Raw genomic sequence first — 15794 nt, forward strand, 5'->3', positions numbered from 1 at the left:
TGTTGTGTTCCTCGGAATTGAATACTGTTTTTGTTTACGATAATTGATCAATAAAATATATTGCCACTGTACACACTTGGCTGGTCTTAAGAATATTCCCCTTTGGAGGAAATAATGTGAAAGAGAGAGAGTGACCCCACTGCTTGCAGTGACAAAGGATGTGCATTTTCTTCGCTTTGGCTATATACAGAGAGACAGAGAATGCCTCCCCGGTTTGAGGTAAAAGCGAAAGATAGCTGGCTTGATTGTAACATGTCTCTTTTCTGCGTCTCGGATACATCCATCAATGTAAGGTTTGTGGTGTCTGTTAGAATAAAAATTATATACTGTTCGATTAGATTAGATCACGAGTATGACTTTATAGTGTTTAATATGATAAATTATTTTCCTCTGTTGTTTACATGTTGGAGAAGGCACCGCTTAGAGAAACCGGTTCGCACTGATATCATTGCCTGTTCTCTATTAGCATTGGCTATTGTTTGTGCTCCTCTGTTCTGCAGCCTTAAAGGGACAGTCGCATCGACCGCAGATCGATTCCCAAACCACAGTGAAATGAGATTCCCCGTCCTTCACTGACCATGACTCCGAAAGTCCCATTCCGATCGACGGAATACTTTTTGCATATTTCGTGTGTAAGCGGCGCTACAGCAGACGACGGATGCGGTCGTCAAGTGGAACTCCCTGCTGAGAATCTTCAGCAACGTCACAAGGAATCTGACCAATAAGAACGCGGCGAGCCAGAGGAGTCCCCGCGGCTTGCAGCTTGCATGAGCAAGGTCAGGGAGACGAAGGCGAGGGCACATACGGAGATGGCGAAGTCGGAACGCGGACGTGGCGAATCGTGCTGTTCAAATGTCTTTAGTAATGGCTCCCGTGACGAATATACAGGTTTGATGACGGCCCATATTCGACGGATCCGCTTCTTCTGCAAGTCTCTGATTATGTACGTGCCGCAGCTGCGTTAGCGCAATAGAACGAGCCTCAGGACCACTGCTTTAGGTACGTTCATGATCGGAGTTCTCAATACTTAACCCCGTGACATTCACTACGACGCAGGAAACAATCCAAGTGTTTGTGCGTCGTCTGTGCTCCCCACGAACCGGATGAGTACAGCTTGGGACAAAAGTTTACGGAACACCGGGGTATCGGATTTCTCTATGGGAGCGACACCTTAGCAGCATGCAAGAGTGGACACACATACTGAGAGATGTATATAATAGCCGGTCACCCGTTTCTTATTTGATCTGTAATTGATAGCTAGCAAGGGGCCCTTCCGGTAATGAAATATGCAAGTGCCGTGTTCCGTAAACTTCTGTCCCAAGCTGTACCTATATACTGCAGTGCTGGTGAAGTGGCAGAGTTGTGCAATGACGGCGAAGTGCAGTATAAGCACGCATCACATTTTGGTACCAGCTCTCTGTCTTCGGCCAGAACTTCTGGTGGTGTATCCACCGCAGTATTGCAGGGACGATCACAGTCTTCGCCTACTGTACCCACGATAGATAGGCACGTTGAGCAATCATTATTTTCGTAGTTGTCGTCGTTGCTTGCACACACGACGAATTTCCCGTGAAAGTTACGAAAGCTCTAACCACCTGTGCAACTCAAGGGCCGGGTTAGAATTAGAATGATTGTCAGGAAATTACTGTGCTACGTGTTTAGGAAAGTGTCCTTTCTTTTTACAGGTACGTCAGGTTCACTGCTTAGTGTATGTTTACAAGCTGAGTTTGGAGATTCCTTGGCCCGAGAAACAGACAACAGATACATGGGTGTGTCGTCCGCATGATTCGCCAACGTTTTTCCATCCAGGTCCTATCAGGACAATCATCTTTAGTGTGCATCATTTCCTGTTCACACCTACACCATAATAGACTTGCGTAGTTTCCAACTGAGAAGTGTCAAACAGAATCTGTGTTACCACAGTAATCCCGAGAAGTGCAAAGAAATAGGCAGGATCAATAAACTACCTGGCCATAAGTGACAGTTATACTTTTAATGGTAGTGTAATGCTTCTTATCGTTGGCAGTATTATAGTATGTGAGGGATATAACACGTCAAATAATTTCAGCTAACGTTTCATAACTCACTAATGGTACAGTTACACCTCATTAACATAGTAAGCGATACATCTGTCTGGGAACGTCCACAATTTGTCATTCCCACGGAAGATTGTTCTGCCTTGATACAGCAAAACTAATTTTGATACCTGCCATTGATCCAATTTTTTTAGCACCACTGTTTTGAAAACAGCTTTCAAGACTGTAACTTCAGAGAACCTTGGCAGAGCATTGCCTCTTGTCTATGTATTATAATAGTTATTATAATGACAGGCAATAAGGTACGCAAATGTGAATAACTCTTTGTGCTGACTGAGTGTTGTCCATTCAAGAGCCATTGCACAAGTCCACATACAACTCTTCATGCGCAGATATATATTATTTGCTATTCACGGACAGTTATCAGCGTGCACCACACTGGCAATGTCCCTTGGGATCTGAAGCGTTGACTAAAAAAAAAAACAGTTTTGCAAGTACTTTAACTGCAATGAAAACGGGACGGTTGGACGGTAAATTGGACGGTTTCATTATAACAGTGGTACACAGGAAAAAAAACTCGGGGTGTTGGGGAAGATCAGGGTGGATCTCTTGGCACAACCAAGTGTAAAATTTTGGAAGTGTTAGTACATCCTGAAATGACCCTCATGCCTCGGACCACACTACTCAAATAATGACCTCTCTTTTACAGTAAAACGCCCCTTACTATCAACGGCATATCCTATCAAAGCTCACAGGACAACAAATTTGGCCAATGCTTATGTGACAGTGTCTCGTATAACATGCAGCTTTTCTGTTGAATTGACACTACATCTCTGGTAGCCCCTTTAATGTCTGGAGGTAGGTGCATCATTTTACATTTAACCCGCAGTAATATACAGCATTGCAAAAAAGAAAACAAGGGCTTCATCTCAACGCTGCATCAGCATCATTCATCATCTCACAATAACGCTGTTGTTGTCAGCCTCTGCACAAAGATTTGGGTGGACCTGAAAAACACCTTTTTTCCCCTTTGTTTTTCATTTCCTTCTTTCAAGTTATTTTGTCTTGGCTTGTAGCTGCGATATGTCAGTAGAAGAAATGAAGCCATTCTCTATACTTCTCGAACTTGGATGAAGAAAGCACTGTTCTGGAGGATCCTAATTTGTCAGAGGCGTCGTAAAGGCATTAGTATAAGACCAGATCTCTCAAATTGCCGTGCACACACGTACATTGTTTGATGCCGTTTCATGGATGGATGGGACTTGGATCAGCAGCACCTGGTCCTTCTATAACACAGAACGTCAAACGTGGATCTCAAGTTGGCTACGACAACCGCAAAAACCGCCGCCCTACAGCCCACAAACAGTTCACAAACTGCGAGATAAAAGGAAACTGGGAGGTGGTTTATGGCAAAAGTCACAGGTTCAGTAACAGGGAAAGTTTCATGATAACGCGTCCGACAACGAGAAAAGCCAATCACGTTCATATGAATGACATCATGTTCTTTTACTTGTTTATTGTATTTTATTTATCTAGTTATTAATCATAGGTTAGGGGATACCTTACGTTGTACCGATTTCGTCTTTTGCTGCTAAGTTATTCACGCGCAAGAGTGACAGATCCGATTGGGAAACTACATAGACATTGTGACTTACTGTCGAAGTTGCTCGCTCGCTTTGTTCGTAGGACACTGTCGGAACGGCGTCAAGTTTTCGTTGTTCGGCGTTCGTTCAAAAATTCGTTCCTTTTTTGTGTCAATCCAAGTTGCACTTGCGGGATGTTCTCATCCAGGTACACATTATCGATGAACTGCGAGGACAGCATGAACACTCCTTGCTTCATCTGGATACCCGCTAGTGACGTAGCTGCTTCCAACTTTCGCTTCGTCTGGGGTCTGGCTGTAGCAGTACCCTAGGCGTGCGAAATCAAACATCGAGGTTTTCGAAGGAAGTTTTCCTGGAGTCAGGAACGCTGCGTCGGTTTCCAAACGACATCTCACGCGAACGATGCAAGCGTAGAGATTCTCCCGATTCACAGAGTATCCGCGTCACTAGAAAGTGTCACATGTGAATACGGGCGACGTGCAGGAAAAAACAAAGCAGCCCCAGGCTTGGCGGCAGACGACAGCGTCCTTCACAGCGGATTAGCCAGATTCCACCTTGCTTCAAGCGATGTCATTGGCGCTGGCGCTTTCGAAGATCAAAACGAAACCAGATCTTTTAAATTCGATTCCTCATCACCCGGGCAGTTTTGGAAGAAGAAAATTCGGCAAATAGCTCGTGGTAGCGTACCGAACACATTGGTATTGGATTCGTAACCACGGTTCCGGATGCGACAGTCCCTTTAAGTCTGTGTTAATCACTGTATTAAATCTGTAATGTTTCTCGTTCTGACGGATTGCTTCGCAATTGTTTTCCTACATGTGTCTGTTGTTTGAGTGTTCGATGACGCGCAGGTTTGGCTCTCTATTAGTGCTAGCTGTTGATCGTGTTGTGTTGTTTCTCATTATTTCCTTACATCTGTGCTATTCTCTTAATACGAAATTGATTAATTAAAAGTTGTATCATGTTGGAACAAAACATGTGCAACTTAGATTCCCTGTTGTGTTGGAAATTCCTCACAGCGCTTAATAACACACATGATAAGAGGTAACCATTAAGGTCGTCTTCTTTAACTAAGTGTAGTGTCCTAGAAAATATTTCAGCTTGTGTTCGCGTAGTCCCTCTATGTGTCCCATTGTCTTCCAGGCTCTCTGTTGTGCACAATTAACTACTTACATCTATCGACACATGTAATTGAAATTAAAACCCGCTATTGCAATGATGGTGGTCACCTCTCAGACTTTTTATCATAAAACTTGAAATTTTGGTTGTTTCATACTGATTAAAATATATTCTTTGATTAAATGTGTGTGTCCACATGTAACTGTTGTTTGCGTGTTGGAGGATATGTCGGTTTGGTTCTGTATTAGTGCTAGCTATTAATTGTGTTGATTTGAATTATTTCCTTGCGTATTTGCTATTCATTTAATAAGAAACCGGTGAAATAAATTTGTGTCGTATTGGAATAAGGCATATTCAGCTTAGCTTCCCTATTGTGCTTAAAATTACTTACATCTATCAGAACTTGTAATGGAAATTGAAACTCAAATATTCCAACGATGGTGCCCACGAATAGGAATATTAGACTTTTTATAATAAAACTTGTAATTTTGATTGTAACCGTATTGATTAAGAATATCGTCTTTGATTAAATGTGCTCGTACATTTTAATTCTGGTTCGTTGAGAACGTGTGTGTATGATTACCGTTAATAAAAAATATTTTGTTTGACTCTTTCTGTGTGATACCTCTTCAATGCTATTGCTTCATTCCTGAGTAGTTTCATTTCGATATTGGAAAAACGTCCTGAGGTTACCTCAGAAATCCTGAGGTTACCTCAGGATATGTTGAGGTTCTCTGAGGTTACCTCAAAACTGCCTGAGGTTCTCTTGAGGTTACCTCAAGAAATCCTGAGGCCGCACATCAGGACCTCAAACCCGGCTGTGGGTCCCCTTAGGTTACCCCAAGAAATCCTGAGGTTCTGCCTCAGGACCTGAGACCTCGTTTTTGCTCCTTTGAGGTAACCTCAAGCAATTCTGACGTACAATCTCAGAACCCCAGACCTGGCTGTGGTTCTTTCAAGGCTCCGCCTCAAGACCTCAGACGAAACCGTAGCTCTCCTAGGGTTATCTCAGCGCATCTTTAGTATCAACATAGGGCCAAACACCTTGATACACCTTACAGCTTTGGGAATTTCGGTGGGCATTTCTCAGGGACCCTTTTCGTTGGAGAGTTTCACAAGGCTTTTGGAGTACAATTTAGTTTGGTGACTTAAGTTAATCACGTTAACTTCATTAAGCTGATAACGTTAACTAACCCTACACGCCAAAACGTTACATGAAATTTCGGGTCATCCCCATAGGAAGGCATAAATCCATTTATATCCGGTTAAAAATTAAAGCTTTGCTAGCATAGTAAACGCAAATAAGTTGTACACCAATACGGATGTTATACAAAAATAACAATGAAAGAATACTTGTGATTATAATGCATATTGTTAAAAAACCGAGACTATATACGGAACTACTAAAAGAGACATATACTTCCGTGAGTGTCTGTTCAGCTTCATAGTCTCGGCGGTTTTGATAATATGCAAACAGAAACCACGCTACTCGTGCGAAAACTACACTATAGAACACTATAGATTTGTACGTGACGAATCAGCCCTGAGGGTATTATAAATAAATATTACAAATAAAAATAATAAATTATAAATAAATAAATAAATCATCTTAAAACACAATGAGGACGAATTTTATAGGATAAACGGAAGAAGTTCACGCGCTTAATTTTCGTTAGAGGGCAGAAATAATAGATAAATTGCAAACAGGAGTTGTTGCGATACACTCTGCTCCTATGAGCTTCAAACAGGTTTGCGACAACATTACAATGAAATGTTCTGCAAAGAATCTACAAAAGATGAAATATTTGGTTTACGAAAAACAACGCGGGAAACATGCGACGTCGGTGTCGTTTTTACAGCTGCACTAAGTTTCTCCGCTGGAGCAAAGCATCCCTGTTTCTCCCTTTTGCCTTGGTTCGAGAGGGGCCGCACAACAAGTTCGCGCTTTTGCGGTTCCTGCAATCGCCACCCCTCTGCTTATAGCAGTTACACGCCGGTTTCCATGCCCGGCTGTTCGTGCGTATTTGCTTTGTCCAGTCTGCCGTTTGAGGTGACTGAAATGAGGTGCCAGGATGACGTGTGTATACGTGAGGCTCTTGACGACATTCGCGTTCTTGCTTCTGTGGAGAACGTGATCATTTTTCCTGGAGTCAATGATGCCACTGATTTTCAATCGGAAGACGGAATATCCAGCCCACGCTATTTTCCGGAAGTATAGCGAAAAAGCGCGTGGAGTCTTCTTTCAGCAAGGTACGTGAAGGTATTTTCTTGCATATTGGTTTGGTGGTATGCGAGTGCGTGCGTACGTGTGTTTTGCATCAAAGAAAACAATTTGCTTGAATTCTTTATGAATGGAAAGTGACACTTCAGAAGTAGATGCAACTTTGAATTTGAAACATTTGTGATATCGTATTTTCAGATTCCCTGCAACACATTTCAGATAAACTGCATGTCTCGTGGTAGGCACAGATGATGTTGCCAGGGCCGGCAGCGAACGAAAGCGCATAGGAAAACCTTCAAGGCGTGAGGCGGACCTCAGCAAATGCGGGATGAAGTGAGTGTTTACATATCTTGAACAGTACGCTATTGTCACCGAATTTCTGTTCCTCTGTTGCTTTTCATATCATTCTTGATATGCGTATAGAGTTACTAAGCTCATTTGGAGACTGCACAGAGGCCAATGGTGAAAACCGTCTCTGTTTTGAGTATCGTAAAACCGTAATGGAGTTTTATAGTCTGTTACCGCGGCAAGCCAGTTGCTTTCGTACATCTCAGTGATTTTTGGTAATCATTATTCGGTATTTAGTGTATTATCTTTTGTGGTTTCTTTGCTTATCGTATGTCTGAACTGAATTTCATTTCTAGGTGCATATACCTCGAATGCTTCAGGAGCAGGGCAGAGCAAGGCGAAGAAACCAGAAAGAAAATTAGGAGAGTGTGCGACACATGAACAACAAATTAAAGTGTCTGGAAAAGTATTTAACGTCTGATGACCTCAATCACGATAGAAAGTGTTCGAACACGAAATGGTGCTATGGGTGGTCGCTGTTGTTTATGTCTTGAGTTCCACTCTGTGGAAACCTCAGAACCCGGGGTAACCCCAGGGCCTCAAGCTCTGAGGTAACCCCACGACCTCAAGCTCTCAGGTAACCACAGGACCTCAAGCCCTGAGGTAATTCCAGGACCTCAGGCTCTGAGGCAGCCTCAAGGCATCAAGCTCTGAGGCAACCTCAAAACCTCAGATGTCCCATAATACCTCAAGACCTCAAACTCTCAGGTAACCGCAGGAATTATTTTCAATACGGTTATATTCGACCAAGGGGTGCCGGTGACATTTTTATTTTCTTCCGTAAAAAATAAATGTTATTCCTAATGAATAAGAAGCAAAACAAGCCTAGTCGCAGGTCTCTGCGATATTTCGTTCTCGGTCGGCGAGGCTCCAAGTAAATGAGCGCGATTTGGGCAGTTCCAGCTATACCAAATTTGGCGCGCTAAATCCTCCGAACGGCTGCTTTCTCCCGACAGCATTTTCTTTCACTGGCAGAATGGGTGGTGAAGATTTTCTTAACATGATTAAATTCGGTGGCAAAGCCCTTTTTTTTTACATATATCTCGAAAACGCCTCCGAAGACGTTCGTAGCGCAGATTTGCCAATTTGTTTTGTGGTCCCATAATTTCTGAATATGACGAAACTTATATGAGATGAAAGAGCTTTTTTAACTCTTTCGTTTAGTGTATAGCGCTTTATCATACCTTCAGGCATCCGTCCACAGTGACGCCCTAATAGCGAAAGGGTGCCAGCAAATCGCTGTTTTCAGGACCGTTTTTCTCAAAAAAGGCTATCTTCAATTTTGTTTATATTTTGTGGAGACATGCCATGGACACCGCTCTTTGATATTAGAGAATACAATTTCTGCTTATTTTATTTCTTCAGGGCGCGCAGATTCTTTTCCCGCACCCTGGTCGCATTTAATTTTGACTTTTAAATCGCTAATTCACAATAGTGCTCTTTTTTTTTCCTTGGTATGACATTACGGGCCGATAAGATTGGTTGACGTGCACCCAAGGGTCGATCAAGGATAGTTACTGCAAACATATATTTATTGTTGCCGTCTTACAGTGGACGCCCCAGCACCAACCGTTTACGATACACACCAGTTCCAGGCGGCATTGAATGTTTTTTTTTTTATTATTGAATATGTCCCAAAAGAGTGTCGCAATTAGAGCTGTTCGTAACGTACGACACCGCCAACTCTTGTCCAGGTGTATGAAGATCGCAGTCTGGGGATAGGACGCGCAGTGAACCACTCGCTCTCTTTTTTCGCTTCTCTGAACGCTTCGGCATCCTCACGTGACACATGCGACAACGTAACGTTCGGTAACCTCGGCGTTAGTTTGCACACCAGATCTTCTGCCGTCTGAGTGGCTTCTCCTGGAGGCAAACGGAGGTTACGCAGTGAAGCAGGATGCTTGACCACTCCGCCGACCCTGTCGCAGGCATTCTTCCCGTGGCCACTCGCGCTGAACAGCCATTTGATGACATGGGGGCTTCTCTGCAGTTCGTGAAACTTCGTTCGTGATCTATTTTTAAAGTGTGCTGCAGCCCCATCTGACACATACGTACATACACCGTACAAAGGTCCGACTTCATCCATGTGTTCATCAATAGTTCTGATGGCCAGAAGCGTTACCGCAGTGTCATGACGCATGTCGTCCGACAAAACGACGTATCATCGGGAACCGGACAAATGATTCACCACGCAAGTGAGTATTGTTATTTGGTCTTTCTTCCAATGGTAACTGTGTATTGCAGAATGAAGAACGACGGTCCAATTTTCCGCATAGTCAAAGTGGAGACAACCCTTTTAGAATCTGAGAATGTGTTCTCACTACGTATCGTGTTCCGTTTAATGTTGCGCACGTAGTTATGAGTTACGTAGCGGACTAGCCACTTTCTCAGAAGATGGATACATTGATCAATGTTGAGGGCTAACTTCTTAAGTGTGCTTGATTCCTATATGACGACTTCGACCTCCTCGGCATCGGCGCACATCTCCAAAGATTCCGCCGTCAATGCACTCTCACCTGTACACGATTTGCACCTTTGCACCTCTTCTTTGCGTTGGGCACAAGCGCAATGATTTGTGGTCATCAAGCGTACAACACTTGTCCGAGAGAAGACTCAATGCATTCAGACATAAGTCTGACAGACAGAAGTCATAAGGCTGCAGCACACTTTAAAAATAGATACCAGTTTCACGAACTGCACAGAAGCCCCCATGTCATCAAATGGCTGTCCCGAATGCCTGAAACGGGGTCGGCGGAGTGGTCAAGTATCGTGCTTCACTGCACAATCTTCGTTCATCCCCAGGAGAAGCCATTCAGACGGCAGAAGATCTTGTGCGCAAACTAACGCCGAGGTTACCGAAGGTTACGCTGTTGCATGTTCCACGTGAGGATGCCGATGCGTTCAGAGAAGCGAAAAAGGAGAGCGACTGGTCCGCTGTGCGTCCTGTTCCCAGACTGCGACCTTCATACACCTGGACAAGGGATGGGGGAGGCGTACGTTGCGAACAGCACTAATTGCGGCAGTCTTTTGGGACATATTCAATAAAAAAAAACATTCAATGCCGCCTGGGACGGGTGTTTATCGTAAACGGTTGGTGCTGGGGCTCCCACTGTAAGACGGCAACAATAAATATAAGTTTGCAGTAACTATCCTTGATCGATCCTTGGGCGCACGTCAACCAATCTCATCAGCCCGTAATGTCATACCCTTTAGCAAGGAAAAAAAAAAAACAGAGCACCGTTGTGAATACCATTCTCCGGCACTTAGAATTAAAAGCGACCAGGGTGCGGTAAAATAATTTGTGCGCCCTGAAGAAATAAAATAAGCTGAAATTTTATGTTCTAATATCAACGAGCGGTGTCCAAGGCATGTCTCCACAAAATATAAACAAAATTGAAGATGGCCTTTTTGAGAAAAACGGTCGTGAAAACAGCGATTTTCTAGCACCCTTAGCGACTACGGCGTCACTGTGGACGGATGCCTGAAGGTATGATAACGCACTGTATACTAAATGAAAGAGCTGTATAGCTATCCTTTGCATGTCTATAATTGCATGTAAACCGCCCACCTCCCACCGATTAGCGCACGGACAACTCTCCGCCCACGCGCCGCCCGCCGCACAAGGGAAAACAATCGCGAACGAAATCGGCCCAGGTGGAAAAATGTGCGACGATAAGCGCATGGGTAGCCCTCCGGTCACACGCCGATCGCCGGTAAGCGCACGAGCAGCCCTCCACCCGAGCCCCACCCGCCGCGCGCGGGAAAAAATTCACGAGCTAAGTTGGCCCAGACGCGACTGGCCGTTGCTAGGGGCTTGGTGGTCGTTGGTAGGGGCTAACTCTTAACCTACCTATACTGCTCTGTGGTAACTCTTGATCACTTTACCCGAATAGGTCATTAGAGTTAGAGGGACACTAAAATACAAAAACAACTTGCTCTCAAATGAAAGAACGTGTTTCAATTAACACAATTCAAACTAAATTAGTTCACACAACGCTACTGTTTAGAAGAAAAACGCAATGAAAACAGAGCCGTCTTTGGCGGCATCGAAAGGGGTCCTCAGGAGGTAAAGGTTGGCGGCATCGAATGACACAGCAGAAGAAGCACGCGCATACCTCACGTGGGCGTCTGGATTTAGAACGGATCCGATCGTAGAGTTCCGTATATGCGCGGCATGATGAATACTGCTCCCTTTCTTGTGCGCTCGTACACTCTCAAAATAAAGTTGTTGTTGTTGCTCCCTTTTCCAATATAGATTCACTGAATTGTAGCCCACAATAGTTTTCGTGAATGTTCCACAAACAACGTTTTTCTTGACGTTCTTCGGACAACGACGGATGTCCGCTTCGCAAAGCGGACTGTGTTTTTCGCCGTGACTGCTCAGGGCATGACACGTGCGTGCACGTGCAGTATGAACTAAAAAAACACCAACGCACGAGCTGAAACGACGTTCTCTGCTTAGCGCCGAAGCAAGAAAGAGTCCGGTATAATTTTGATTGTAGCTTGATAACGGAATCAAAGTTTTGAATTTTAAGAGCAAGTACGGGATTAACGTACAGTGTAACGTAATTTGAAGTGAACTTGGTTTTGCATTTTAGTGCCCCTTTAAAGGAGCAATAAACAGGTATGCAAGGTGCACTTTTTTGGAATGCAGTGTGATTCGTTTCCTACAGTGACGTTTAGCAAAAAATGTTGTCGCAAAAAAGTAAGTAATGGCTCCAAAGCAACCGAATATTCACTGCACTCTTTCGAGCTCAAGCCCCGCCCTGCGATGCCCTTTAGACAATAACCACACGTCATTTTGACGTCGCGCATCATCAGCCATTCAAAATGCGGGGCGCCTATACACTGATTTTGTTTTAATATAGGGTAGTGAGGTCACTTCTAAACATACATGGAGGAAGGAAACACAGGAGCGGCCGTTTCGAGCAGATTTCTGTGGGACCCCTCTGGCGGTCGCTCCTGTCAAAACCGCCATTACTTCCTGTCCACCACGTGATCCTCTCTAAAGTTTCGGTTTGGCAACGCTTTGTTGCTCTCGCTGCTTTTCGTGCTTTTACGCTTTTCCAAAGTCATTTACTCTTAAAATGTGAGCACCACTGCGCAAACAACGTTTTGTTAACGTGTTCGAACCGCGGTTGCGGCTGTCGTTCAACAGAAAGCAGCTCTGTCACGGGAATAACGTTTCCTGTAAGCACGTACTTGACCGGCTGTTTCGGCGTACAGGCGTACCCCTGTCTGTGAGAGAGTCATCTTGAAGCCTGCCTTTACAAGCTGGCGCTGAGCTAGAGCTGCAGATTCAATTGATTTCCCCCATCGTTGTACAAATTTGATTGCTGGCATGCTTTACCACTTCAGCAACACAGAACACGCGGCCACGTCCTTTACACAAACATCGCTACCGCAAATGATGTTTCTAGTCCTGCGTGGTTGTCCTGTAGAACCAGACCGGTCTTGTAGTAAAAGGGTAAACCAAGAGTAAACCTCCGACAACACACAAATAAAGATGGACGCGCGGCGTTCATCACAATGCAGATATCTGAACTGCAAGACAACCACGACTCCCGTCGTCTTCTTTGGAAGCTGGCCTGCGCATGCTCTTGGGGTCACGTGAGCAGTCACATGGTAGACAGGAGCATCCCAGCATGCAGTGCGAAGCTGGCACGCCCGTCCTAATGGCAAAAATTTGGAAGGGCCGCTCCTGCGTTTCCTTCCTCCATGTAAACATATTTACACTTGTCAGACCCAAGGTAGTCAGATGAAAAGGTACCAAAAGCCCACAATATTCCATTTCATGTGCGCACTATGTTTTCAGCGCTGTATTGCTCCGCGAGGTCACAGCGGTGTTCTCACAACTGATTCTCTCCGCACGCTGCTGTTTGTGTCAACGAGGCCCGTCATTGGCTAGGAGTCCGAAATCTTCCCCATCTCCAGTGACTGGAATGCAGCTTTGCTACACATGCGAGACATGTGACGTAGGTGCTCTCCGAGTAGGACGGAGAGACTCACGCGGATTATGCTCTTTGAATGGCATTGTTTCCTGGTAAAGGCGCTCGCTAGAAGTAAATGAATTTATAATTGGATATCGTGAGCCACGTTCTTCCATATAACATAATAACTGGAGAATATTCCTGGAGCTGTTTAGTGGCCCTTTAACACTTAACGGGGTTCACAGGGGAAGCATTTCACACTTACCAGAGGCGAATGTTCCAACAGCAGCCCAGACAAAGCAAAGCGCAGCATCACGGAACTTCATATTTTCTACGGATATGTGATGTGCTTGCTGCTACCTACCGTGCTCACTCCTTATATAGGTGAAACACTTGACCAGGTGAAGCGGCTCCGCAATGCAGCGTAAGCGGAAATCGCGGAATCATCATCCATTATCGCCAGTGCACACAGTACAATGTCCTTTCCTTGAAATGTGATACATCCGGCTCGAGCACATTGTCGCCGTTAATGACGGCAACATAACGATCACCTTTCAGACCTCCCAACGCATGTGTAGTGTACTACGTCATTATGCTTCCCCTAGAATTGTTTGTGCTGTGGAACGAAACAAAAATCCTATCGGTCATTCACTTCACCTAGCGTTGTTAAAGGTCATACAGTTTGTAATCGTACGTACATGTCCACAGTTATTTTACAAGATATTCATGCAAGTTGAAAGGTTAAAAATAAGAACAGTTACAAAAGTACTGAAACCAAAGTTTTGTATGTACTCTCGACAGTAATTTCGTTACTTTTGAATTTTTGAATTACTTTGTTTAATTTGTACGCTCATGAAAATTATGAATTATGAAACACAAATTATGAAACTTCTCAGAAAATGATAATCAAGCAGCGTTCAATACCACGAGGTCCTAATCAGAGTAACAGTTGTGCTAGCGTAGGCGGAGTTTCGTCTACATACATAGATAAGGGCTCCTCTAAAGAGGTTTTCAACGTCCTAGTACGTGAGAGTAACTTCCAACGGCAACAACAACTTGACTTGAATGGCGACGACTGGGGAATTTCATCGGCTGCTGCCATGTGGTGTCATTGCAGTTGAAATAGGCGATTTTTGTTCTGGGATATTCCCAGTTCCACCTATATATGCGTTCCTGCACTTTTTTCCTTCTATGAAAATATTTTGTATGAATATACGCGGCAGTAACCGGATGATATCCATGGCGAAGACCCCATTTGCTTTCTGTGTATAAGCACACTGGGGTAGCTAGTTCGACCTCGTCGTAACGCGCATGCCCATTTTTTTACCACATCACCATCACGAATACCCCGAGACTTAGGGAACAAAAAGGGACGCACACGATCACAAATCTTGTGCACTCGTACTTATGAAACTATACGCGTACTTGTCTTGTGTACTGTACTTCTGTGCGTTTGTGTCCCTCCCGTCATGAATATGTGCGACCAGCTCGCTTGCTTTTCATGTATTTGATCATTATTGGATGATATCGGTGTTACACATGCGCTGCGTAATTCCAGCATACCATAAATACCCGCCCCACATAATACCAGGGCGATCTTCATGCGGATTCCTTTGTTCTGTGGAAATTGCTCCTACGGCAACGCTCTTCATACAACGCAGCCTCTAACAGTCGAAGTTCGTTCCCTGTTATCAACGAAGAATAACTCTGCCACAAGATATTCGCAGACTACACAGGCGCAGATGCGTCTTTACTCCCGTAAGTGTTCTTCCAAGTCTCGTCATCGACTGCCTAACTAACGACGTTTTGCGGAGCTTGCGGCATTCTTGCCCAGCGGAAGGGGCGCTACAAGATCGGGTGGCCCTGGAGTCCCCACAAGGTCCCCACAGTAATTCAAGCTTTGTTTCTGGCTACGTCTATGCCGATATAATTGCACGTAATCCAGGGACTATCCATCAACCCGAATGATGAGACGCTTCGCTATGCCCTGCTAGTCACTTGCGCAATCTTTTGCCTTGTTTATCAGCTCGTTTGTCATTCAAGGTAAGCGATGGTACATTTGAGTCTCAACTTCTTGGCTGTTTGGATCTCACTACCCGAATTCGTAGACGTGACTTGATTTCAACTTGACACACAGATGCCTTGGACGAGCGACAATGCACTTGAGAAACCCTGCTTGGCTTGAAGCGTTCTTACGCAGCGAGCTCGACATGACACTTTGGTGAAAATGTTAAGTCCGCGCTCGGGCTACCTTGAACACGACTTGAATGGCGCTCCAGTACGGCAGCTTCGGGAAGCCACATGACGCTCAGATCATTGCCTTGGCTTGGCTGTATATGAGCTGCACTGTGAACAGTTGCCGTAAAATTTACGGTCAAAATCCATTCTTTGCCGTAAAAAGAACAGGTATGCTGCCGGATTGGAAACACGGTCCAAGTAGTGTAATAATGCGACACCAATGAAATATGCCGTAATTATGACGGTTCTCACCGTAAATAAGACGGTAGAGTGTCCGTACTCGTGATTACGGTCAAAT

This window comes from Ornithodoros turicata, chromosome 1 (genome assembly GCF_037126465.1).
Source record: "Ornithodoros turicata isolate Travis chromosome 1, ASM3712646v1, whole genome shotgun sequence".
NCBI lineage: Eukaryota > Metazoa > Arthropoda > Arachnida > Ixodida > Argasidae > Ornithodoros > Ornithodoros turicata.